Source organism: Cyprinus carpio, chromosome B19, assembly GCF_018340385.1.
Source record: "Cyprinus carpio isolate SPL01 chromosome B19, ASM1834038v1, whole genome shotgun sequence".
NCBI lineage: Eukaryota > Metazoa > Chordata > Actinopteri > Cypriniformes > Cyprinidae > Cyprinus > Cyprinus carpio.
The window spans coordinates 1402657-1411475 of record NC_056615.1 but is presented as its reverse complement, the minus strand read 5'-3'; positions in this window follow the sequence as shown (position 1 = coordinate 1411475).

Here is an 8819-nt window from a genome sequence, read left to right as displayed (position 1 = left end):
TATTCATATGTAAAGGATTTGCCACTAATGATTCAAACGCAAGTTTTGAGCAGTGTAGAGTAGCAGTTAGAGCTTGTTGTTTGCTGTTTCTCTGATCACAAATGCACACATTTTATGTTTACGCAGCAGTCACAACGCCAATGCGTAAAAGACAGTAAAGTCATTATAATCAGATATTATGTCCCCACTGGATCGCTGGCCAATCAGAGCACACCTCGCTTTTCAGAGCTTTGCAAAAATCGACGCGTTACAGCAAGGAGGAGCTAGAGGAGAACATTAATGTACATTATGTACACATTGCACATTGCATTACCCAAAAGAGGTTCTCTTTTAGCAACGTCGGACCCCTTTCAATTGATAGTATAACTTTTAACAAAATAAGAGTGGATGTACTCAGGACAACATCAATTTTCCTAATCGTCTGACAAAAGTTTTCTGTGATGTGTCACTGGCCTGGATGTGGACGATACATATAAACTTTTAATGCTCAAGTGAGTATTGCGATTAATCGCATCCAAAATAAAGTTTTTTTTTTTTTATACATGATTATTTGTGTTTTACTGTGTATATTTATTATGTAAATTTAAATACACAACACACTTCATGTATATATTTAAAGTGCCCCTTTTATGGATTTTTGAAAATTACCTTTTCATGCGTGTGTAACACAGCTCTATGTGAATGAAAACATCCTGCAATAGTTTTTAAGAGATCTGAAAGTGCAAAGTCCGTGTATAACGTCATTGTCCTCTCAAAAGAAAGAGTCGGACTCTAACATTGAAACAAGGTGTTTTGTGAATCCCAAAGCTGTTTCATGTTGACATCAACATGAAATATTAGTGACGCTGCTTTTCGCTTTGGTCTTAATGAAAATCAGTTTCATTTCTTTGCCACTAGATGCCGCTTTTGGAGCAGTAAAATAGTGGTTTCCCCGTGGAAAAATGAATCTTTGAGCAAATCGCTTGGGTGCTTTATCAGGCATTACAGGTATGATAAAAAAATAAAATGAGACCAATCACCGCGGATTAGCGTCATGCAAAGGAGGGGTTTGGAAAAATGAATCTTTGAGCAAATCGCTTGGGAGTTGTTGAGCAAATAAGGTAAACATAAATGCATATTATAAGAAAATGACCTTGCATGCATGTCATCTTGTTATTGGGGACTCCCAAAACCTAATTATGAACCTTTCATAACCCATAATAGGGGCACTTTACATTATTTTAAATGAGTCTACACCCCAAGAATACTGTTATAAACATGAGCCACGTCCAAAAGGTAAAGGGGGAGGTGTTGCTTCAATTTATAACAATGTTTTCAGGATTTCTCAGAGGGCAGATCAGGTATAACTCGTTTGAAGTATTAGTGCTTCATATAACATTATCTAGAGAAACAAATGTTAATGATAAATTCCCTGTGATGTTTGTACTGGCTACTGTATACAGGCCACCAGGGTACCATACAGACTTTATTAAAGGGTTTACTGATTTTACACCCGAGTTAGTGCTGGCTGCAGATAAAGTTTTAATTGTTGGTGATTTTAATATCCATGTTGATAATGAAAAAGATGCATTGGGATCAGCATTTATAAACATTCTGAACTCTATTGGGGTTAGACAACACGTCTCAGGACCTACTCATTGTCGAAATCATACTCTAGATTTAATACTGTCACATGGAATTGATGTTGATGGTGTTAAAAATTATGCAGCCAAGCGATGATATCTCAGATCATTATTTAGTTTTGTGCAAACTTCATATAGCTAAAACTGTAAATTCTACTTCTTGTTACAAGTATGGTAGAACCATCACTTCTACCACGAAAAGACTGCTTTGTAAGTAATCTTTCTGATTTATCCCAATTCCTTAGCATATCCAAAACCTCAGAACAACTTGATGATGTAACAGAAACTATGGACTCTCTCTTTTCTAGCATTTTAAATACATATTATTGCTCCTTTACGCTTAAGGAAGGTTAAGGAAAACAGTCTGACACCGTGGTATAATGAGCACACTCGCACCCTAAAGAGAGCAGCCCAGAAAATGGAGCGCAGCTGGAGGAAAACAAAACTAGAGGTATTTCGTATTGCTTGGAGGTAAAGTAACCTATCCTACAGAAAAGCATTAAAAACTGCTAAATCTGATTACTTTTCGTCTCTTTTAGAAGAAAACAAACATAATCCCAGGTATTTATTCAATACAGTGGCTAAATTAACGAAAAATAAAGCATCAACAAGTGTTGACATTTCCCAACAACACAGCAGTAATGACTTTATGAACTACTACTATTACTATTAGAGATTAGAGATAAAATTGTAACCATGCAGCCGTTAGATCCCCTGAGGAACAGTTCCACTCATTCTCTACTGTAGGAGAGGAAGAATTGTATAAACTTGTTAAATCATCTAAACCAACAACATGTATGTTAGACCCTATTCCATCTAAGCTCCTAAAAGAGGTGCTTCCAGAAGTCATAGATCCTCTTCTGACTATTATTAATTCCTTACTGTCATTAGGATATGTCCCCAAAACCTTCAAACTGGCCGTTATTAAGCCTCTCATCAAAAAACCACAACTTGACCCCAAAGAACTAGTTAATTATAGACCAATCTCTAATCTCCCCTTTCTTTCCAAGATACTAGAAAAGGTAGTATCCTCACAATTATATTCCTTCTTAGAGAAAAATGGCATCTGTGAGGATTTCCAGTCAGGATTTAGACCGTATCATAGTACTGAGACTGCTCTCCTTAGAGTTACAAATGACCTGCTCTTATCATCTGATCGTGGTTGTATCTCTCTATTAGTGCTATTGGATCTTAGTGCTGCGTTCGACACTATTGACCACACCATTCTTTTGCATAGACTAGAACACTTTGTTGGCATTAATGGAAGTACATTAGCATGGTTTAAATCGTACTTATATGACCGCCATCGATTCGTAGCAGTGAATGAAGAGCTGTCATATCGATCACAAGTGCAGTATGGAGTACCTCAAGGCTCAGTACTAGGGCCGTTACTCTTCACGCTTTACATGTTACCCTTGGGAAATATCATCAGGCAACACAGTGTTAGCTTTCACCGTTATGCTGATGATACTCAGCCCTATATTTCTTCGCGGCCCGGCGAAACATACCAATTTGAAAAACTAACAGAATGCATAGTCGATATAAAAAACTGGATGACGAGTAATTTCTTACTGCTAAAGGTGTTAATTATAGGACCTAAAAGTTCTGCATGTAATAACCTAGAACGCTGTCTAAGACTTGATGGCTGCTCTGTCAATTCTTCGTCATCAGTTAGGAACCTAGGTGTGCTATTTGATAGCAATCTTTCCTTAGAAAGGCATGTTTCTAGCATTTGTAAAACTGCATTTTTCCATCTCAAAAATATATCTAAATTACGGCCTATGCTCTCAATGTCAAATGCAGAAATGTTAATCCATGCGTTTATGACCTCAAGGTTAGATTACTGTAATGCTTTATTGGGTGGTTGTTCTGCACGCTTAGTAAACAAACTCCAGTTAGTCCAAAATGCAGCAGCTAGAGTTCTTACTAGAACCAGGAAGTATGATCATATTAGCCCGGTTCTGTCAACACTGCACTGGCTCCCTATCAAACATTGTATAGATTTTAAAATCTTGCTTATTACTTATAAAGCCCTGAATGGTTTAAGCACCTCAGAATTTGAATGAGCTCTTGTTACAAAACTCTGGCAATTTGATAATACCTAGAATATCAAAGTCAACTGCGGGCGGCAGATCCTTTTCCTATTTAGCACCCAAACTCTGGAATAACCTACCTAACATTGTTCGGGAGGCAGACACACTCTTGCAGTTTAAATCTAGATTAAAGACCCATCTCTTTAACCTGGCTTACACATAGCACACTAATACGCTTCTAATATCCAAATCCGTTAAAAGGATTTTTAGGCTGCATTAATTAGGTAAACCGGAACCGGGAACACTTCCCATAACACCAGATGTACTTGCTACAATACATCATTAGAAGAATGGCATCTACGCTAATATTAGTCTGTTTCTCTCTTATTCCGAGGTCACCATAGCCACCAGATCCAGTCTGTATCCAAGTCAGAGGGTCACTGCAGTCAGCCCAGATGGTGGATCAGCACCTAGAAAGGACCTCTACAGCCCTGAAAGACAACGGAGACCAGGAAAACTAGAGCCCCAGAAACAGATCCCCTGTAAAGACCTTGTTTCAGACGACCACCGGGACAAGACCACAGGAAACAGATGATTCTTCTGCACAATCTGACTTTGCTGCAGCCTGGAATTGAACTGTTGGTTTCGTCTGGTCAGAGGAGAACTGGCCCCCCGACTGAGCATGGTTTCTCCCAAGGTTTTTTCTCGATTCTGTCACAGATGAAGTTTTGGTTCCTTGCCGCTGTCGCCTCTGGCTTGCTTAGTTGGGGACACTTCATTTACAGCGATATCGTTGACTTGATTGCAAATTATTGCACAGATACTATTTAAACTGAACTGAGCTGCATGATGACATCAATGAATTCAATGATGAACTGCCTTTAACTGTTATTTTGCATTACTGACACACTGTTTTCCTAATTAATGTTGTTCAGTTGCTTTGACGCAATCTTTTTTGTTTAAAGCGCTATATAACTAGAGGTGACTTGACTTGACTTGTTATGTTTATATATTAAATATGTTTGTTTGTGTGTGTGTGTGTGTAAATATTCGAAAGATATAAACTGTATGTCTGTGTGTATTTATGTATACATAATAAATATATACAGTACACAGAAATATTTGGGCGTAAAACATATCATCCACATACAGAAGTCACATAGATCGAAATATATTTAAAATAAATACATTTTTATATATTGAAATATCTTAAATTTAAATAGAAGAAAATATGTTTTATAAAATATATGTAAATATATTTTAAAATATATTACAAAAATATATATTTAAATATTTGATTTTGGCCGGTTTTTAATATTTTACACATATATTAAACATATGTAAATTTATTTTTATTGGAAATATTTACATATATTTATTTCCCATATATGTAAATACATTTAGATATCAGACTATGTAAATATATTCATTTGGAATATATTTCTATATATTAATTTCTAATATTTTTTAACATATTATATTTCAGTACATGTAAATATATTACATTTATATATATGTAAATATATTTTATATTGTAAATATTTACATATATTTATTTCCCATATATGTAAATACATTTAGATATCAGACTATGTAAATATATTAATTTGCAATATATGTATATGTATTAATTTCTAATATTTGTTAACATATTACATTTCAGTACATGTAAATATATATATATATATATATATATATATATATATAATATATATATATATATATATATATATATATATATGAATTTAAACATTTAAATACTGAACAGAAATTGGAGACTGAAAAATGTAAAAATCCCCAGACAATGCAACTTAAAAACTGTGACAGTTTAAATTCACTTGCAAAAATGAGCAGTATATTCAGATGACATAACACCTACTATAGAAAAATAAGAATTTTATTGACATTGACAAAAGAACAGAGCGCACATAAACTGCACAATTAAAACATAAATCAAACCAGCAACTTTACTGAAATTGCTATTATGAAATACTAAAGGATGATGCTAAAACCTGAAAAGTAATTCTTGAAGAGAAGTTTTTTTTTTTTTTAATGAATGAAATAAGTCTGTGTAAAAAAAAAAAAATTAGAGTTGTCTAATAGAGAGGGTGAAAGAAGAACATCCAAACCCTGCCCCTGATTCCTTTAAGATTTTATGGATTTATATAATGGTGTTTTTTCGTAAAGTAAAGGCAGTGGCAAAATTAACATGACAATACTTTGATTTTTTGACTGACTGCTGTGACAGTTGACATACGACGCTGCTGACATATTATCTTTGTTATTGGGCGCACCAGAAAACACGTCAGCAGCATCATACATCAACATCATACATCAACAGTCACAGCAGTCGTGCTCACAACAGACCCGGAAGAGAAGACAATCCTGAATAAAGTCATCATTTTTGTTATTTTTGGACCAAAATGTATTTTCAATGCTTCAACAAATTCTAACTGACCCTCTGATGTCACATGGACTACTTTGATGATGTTTTTATTACCTTTCTGGACGTGGACAGTATACCGTACATACATTTTCAATGGAGGGACAGAAAGCTCTCGGACTAAATCTAAAATATCTTAAACTGTGTTCCGAAGATGAACGGAGGTCTTGCGGGTTTGGAACGACATGAGGGTGAGTCATTAATGACATAATTTTAATATTTGGCTGAACTAACCCTTTAAAATGAAAATAAAAAGCAAATTGATATAATATTTTGTTTTTATTGTATTGTAGGCTGTATATATACACATTTCCCTGAACGGCTATTATTATGTTTAAATGAAAATGAAAGGAGGCAGTGGTATTTGATATCATAGCCTATTTCGTCTTATTGTAAATATACAGTGAGGAAAATTGCAGTAGCGAAGGCAAGCTGACTGATGTTATCAAGTACGCTGCTGTTTGCAGAATTACCAGACTTGCGTCGTTTCGTCCGAGGGAGATCACACTCCCGAGTCGAACTCGCAAAGTCCAAACTACCGAGGATGCAAGTCCGAAATTTGCGTACTCTGTATTAAGAAACACGCGCAGGCTTACGTAACCAGACTATTTGCCTAATCTTCACGGTACTTTAGACCGCGGTGGAAAAGCAGAAAGCAACAGGTCTTTGGGGGGAAATAGTTCCTGGGGAAAAAAGTTCCTGGTACAATTGTTCCGGGTAATTTCGGTGGAAACGCGGCAATAGATATGACTTTATGGATATACAGCAAATGTGGGGGAAATTATGATTCACACTGGTGCACTTCTGAATAAATGTTTTATAGCAAACCAAGTTTAATGAATCTCACACCTAACATACAGCATTATGGTCATTTCACACTGCCACCAATTTTGTTTTGTTTGGTCAGTGTGTTCACCCTGTTGGAGTATGGCAAGTGTGAAAAGTTAATTTGCAAAAACTGATAAATGCCATTTTTTTTTTTTAAAAAAAGTGCATTATTCTCCACGTATAGCACAATCTGAACCCTAAATATGTTTGGTCAAAAAATCCAGTATTGTCCACTTTCAAGGCATAATATAATTCAATATAATTCAAATATTAACAATGGTTGTTATAAATGTAATGTGAAGCTTTTACATTCACAATGCTCATTTTGATCTTGGTGGTGAAGTGTGCAGAAAATTCTGCTGGACTGAAATTTAGAGTGCAAAAAAGATTTTAAGTTTAAAGCACCTTTCAGGCTTGTGTGAGGTTTCCACAAGCAACAAAGTCTACTTGAACAAACACTTTACATTTAAAGTTTAGAAAATCTTACTTATAATTCCCACCTTCACCATCGATCTGGCATGGCAGATGACCATTACAGACTGTTTCACTTTGAAGTGAGGCACAGTCACAGTACTCGGTTCTGTCTTACCAGTATTAATTTTCATTTCAAAGCACTTTTTTATTATCATTTGTGTCTCATTTTGAATTATGTTGTACCTCTCTGGTTGTAGTGTCCTCAGTGCAGTGTTAAACAGGATGGCCTTTTAAGACATACAGGACTCAAAAAATATTTGATATTTATTTGACACATATTTTTAATATCTGATAAACTTCTGAATGTTTGAGGTTTTTCTTACTAGTCAGATGGTTCATAGTGCCTGGAGAAGTTCTTCAACAAGAGGTCCACTCCAACTCTGCTGCACGGTCATCAGCATGGTAGAATATAGGAAAATAAGCAATGTGTCACAGAGCCAACAATACGTAGTATACAATGTCAGACTTATTAGAAATAAACTACAGCAGAGGTGAAAGGCAGAAAAGAGAAAGAATAAGGTACAGAACATACAAAAAATCTTAAGAAAAGAGAATTTATGTTTTTAGGTTTTAAAGATGCTTGATGATATAGGTGAAATATATTGTATACATACATATACATACATACATACATACATACATACATACATACATACATATATATATATATATATATATATATATATATAAATGGGTATATATCGTTTAGATTTGTAATGTTTTTCAATAGAGTCTCTTATGCTCATCAAGATTGTATTTAGTTTATCAAAAATACACAAAAATAGTAATATTGTGAAATATTATTGCAATTTCTAATATTGGTTTCCTTTCTTATTATACTTTTAAATATAATTTTTATTAATTTACTTCTGTGATGCAACACTGTATTTCAGCATCATTACTCAGAACATCATTCTAATATGCTGAGTTATTATCAGTGTTGATAATATTATCAACTGTTGTGCTGCTTAATATTTTTTGGAACCTGTGTTCTATAAATAAAATTAAAGTTAAAAACAACAGAATTCATTCAAAATAGAAATTTTGACAATATTCTAACATTATCACTTTTTATCCATTTAACACCTTAATCCTTGCTGAATAAAAGTATTCTAAAAGTTTCTTAAAAAAAATGTACTGACCCCAAACAGTAGTTTATATTTAACACACACACACACAAACACACACACACACACAAAAATATATTTTAAATAAATACTGTTATTTATACTTTTTATTTATCAAAGAATCCTTAAATAGTATCACAGGTCCCAAAAAATATTAAGCAGCACAACTGTTTCCAACACTGATAATAAATCAGCATAATTTAATGATTTCTGAAGGATCATAATGATGCTGAAAATTTAGCATGGCTTTACAGGAATCAATTATATTTTAAAGTTTATTAAAATATAAAAC